The sequence below is a fragment of the Oryzias melastigma genome, linkage group LG17 (assembly GCF_002922805.2).
Source record: "Oryzias melastigma strain HK-1 linkage group LG17, ASM292280v2, whole genome shotgun sequence".
NCBI lineage: Eukaryota > Metazoa > Chordata > Actinopteri > Beloniformes > Adrianichthyidae > Oryzias > Oryzias melastigma.
Window position 1 is genome coordinate 8,861,531 of NC_050528.1, and position 2,756 is coordinate 8,864,286.

Sequence of the window (2,756 nt, forward strand, 5' to 3'; positions counted from 1 at the left end):
GTGGATTGACGTTTTTAATGCAACCCCCCCCCCCCGGGCCGCGGAATAATTCCACACTGGCTGACCGGTCCACAGCCCCAAAAAGGTTGGGGACCACTGGTATATGGTGTGTTTCAAGTTAGTATTGTGGCCACAAATTAGTATATGGTGTGCAGAAGTTAGTATTTTGTGGCCACAAGTTAGTATTTGGTGTGCACAAGTAAGTATTTTATGACCTCAAATTAGTATTCGGTGTGGACAAATTAGTATTCGGTGGGCACAAATTAGTATTTGGTGTGCACAAGTTAGTAATTTGTGACCACAAATTAGTATTTGGTGGGCACAATTAGTATTTGTTGTGCGTAGATTACAATTTTCTGTGCACAAGTTGGTATTTTGTGACCACAAATTAGTATTTGTTGTGTACAAATTAGTATTTTGTGGCCACAAGTTAGTATTTGGTGTGCACAAATTAATATTTGGTGTGTCAAGTTAGTAATTTGAGGCCACAAATTAGTATTTGGTCTCCAATATACATTTGTTACGCACAAATGCAATTTGTGTATACAAAATACTAATTCGTGGCCACAAATGATTATTTTAAGGGAATAATTTTTCTTTTTTTCTTTTTTGCCATGCCCATGGCTCCATACCATCTACCTTGTCATGTATACTAACTATAGCAACTTATTAATTTCTTTATATGCACACGTTCAGAAATACAGCTGAAAAGTATCTGTTTTGACTGACGGGATACTTTTGTTTGGGACAAAAGCTAAACCTAAACATCATCTTATGTTGCTAAACTTTAGATGTTTCTCATCTGAACTTGTGCAGCACCATTTGAGTAGCCCATTCCAGATTAACATGCTTGATAATAAATTGTGATTAAAAACATGCATCTGCAAAAGAAAGGGAAAATGTGGTTGAAATGATTGTGGCCGGATTTGAGAAAAAAAGAAAAGGGCCTGAGTTTTTAGAATCTGCTGATTCTTCCTCCCTGGTGTCATCAGCCCCTTGCCTCAGGAATGCCACAGTACAGGAAGAGAAACAGGAAATTCTTTTGTCTCCCCACAGCTCTTCAATCTCCTTTTTTTATCCTCTCTAGGCTGTTTTTTATTAATACATTCTGTTCGGAAAATGTGATACTTGTGTGTGAAGAGCGTTAGGGTCAGATAAAACATGTAATCCCTAAAATTGAGAAAAAGTGAGTGCATTATGTTGAAGACACAGATTTTTACAGAAGTTGCATTGAATCAAACTCAGCATTGTTCAATAGAAGGTCAAACACCAGCTTTTAACATCAAAGCTGCTCAGATGTGCAGCTTCTCTGCACATCAGCCGCCGTGGTCCACCTTAAAACCTGCTGCTGTTTCCTTCCTGGAGCTTCTTTTTTTTTTTTTTTTTTTTTTTTTTTTTAAATAAAAGCCCATTGTAGTTGGATTTGATTCCGGACAAGTTTCCAGTGTTTTTGTGCAGCAGAGAGCTCGGCACCGTTACTTCCTGTCCAGCTGTTCCTGCTGTCTCCTGTTCTGAGCAGACGTCTGCGTTTCCTCGTGTAAAACATGCAGCTTCGGCATTTTATTCATCCTAGCGTACACTCTTCACATTCTGCACTCGGAGGCCCTCTTCCAGCCTCACAGTCACATCAATATATTTATATATCTGGGTCTGTCCTGCTCAACCACATGTGAAGAATAAAACATGCCTTTTTGCTGATTCCTATGTTTCCTTCTGGGTTTGAGTTTTTTTTTCTCAGTGTCTCTGAGCGTGAAAAATGTCTGAGGTTCTGTGTGGGAGGGTGGGATGAGCAGTAATGGATCCCTCTACGGCATGGGTGTAATAACACTCTATTTCCACCCATATTCTGCAGCAGCTGAGGGGTTTGCATTTCAAAAAGGATCATTTCACACAAAACAGACTGCCTTTGAGAGAGAAGATCTGTAACCTTAACCATAAAATAAATTATGAAGTAAATAAATAGGGAAAAAAATGTTTTAGAAAACTGAAGATTAAGTTTAGCTGCTTTAGCCAGGACAGGAAGCCACATTTGGCTCTTTTATTCCTCCACTGTGGCTCTTTGGCTTCAGAGTTTAAACTCGCATGGATTTATTAAAAAAAAAATGTATTCTACATCAATGTTGTCATTCTATTGTAAAAAATAGAAAATGGATTTTGACTTGGATTTTTTTCTTTTTAATTCAAGGAAATGTGCTGCAGCACGAGGATCTTTTATTTTGAAAGGAACTTGTATGTGCTCCTATGAAAGTGGTAAAAAATGAAAAATATTTACATAAAGAAAGATATAACATAATACGGAATTCCTAAAGGGATATAAAAGTAAATAAAAAATAAGAAAAAAAAAATTTTCTTTAAAACTTTTTTTTCCCCAAATACTATCTGGTGAGCACCAGTTATTATCTGGTGTGCACCAGATAAAGTAGTGAGCACCAGTTACGATCTGTTTTAAAGAAAAAAAAAAAAAATTCTGGTTACTATCTGGTGTGCATCAGTTACAATCTGGTAAGAACCCGTTACTATCTTGAAAGCACCCGTTACAATCTGGTGTGCACCAGATAACATCTGGTGTGCATTCATTACTATCTGGTGAGCACCCGTTACTATCTGGTGAGCACCCGTTACTATCGGGTGTCCACCAGATAACATCTGGTGTGCACTCGTTACTATCTGGTGTGCACACATTACTATCTGGTGAGCACTCATTACTATCTGGTGTACACCAGATAGTATCTGTTTTATTTTCTAAAAAAAAAAAA

General features: G+C 37.7%; 1 protein-coding gene across 1 annotated transcript in view; it reads left to right on the top strand.

The window, feature by feature from the left end:
* Window positions 1–2,756, top strand: part of bcl2b (BCL2 apoptosis regulator b) — a 40,023-nt gene that overhangs the window by 34,521 nt on the left and 2,746 nt on the right. The gene's annotated exons all lie outside the window — the stretch shown is intronic.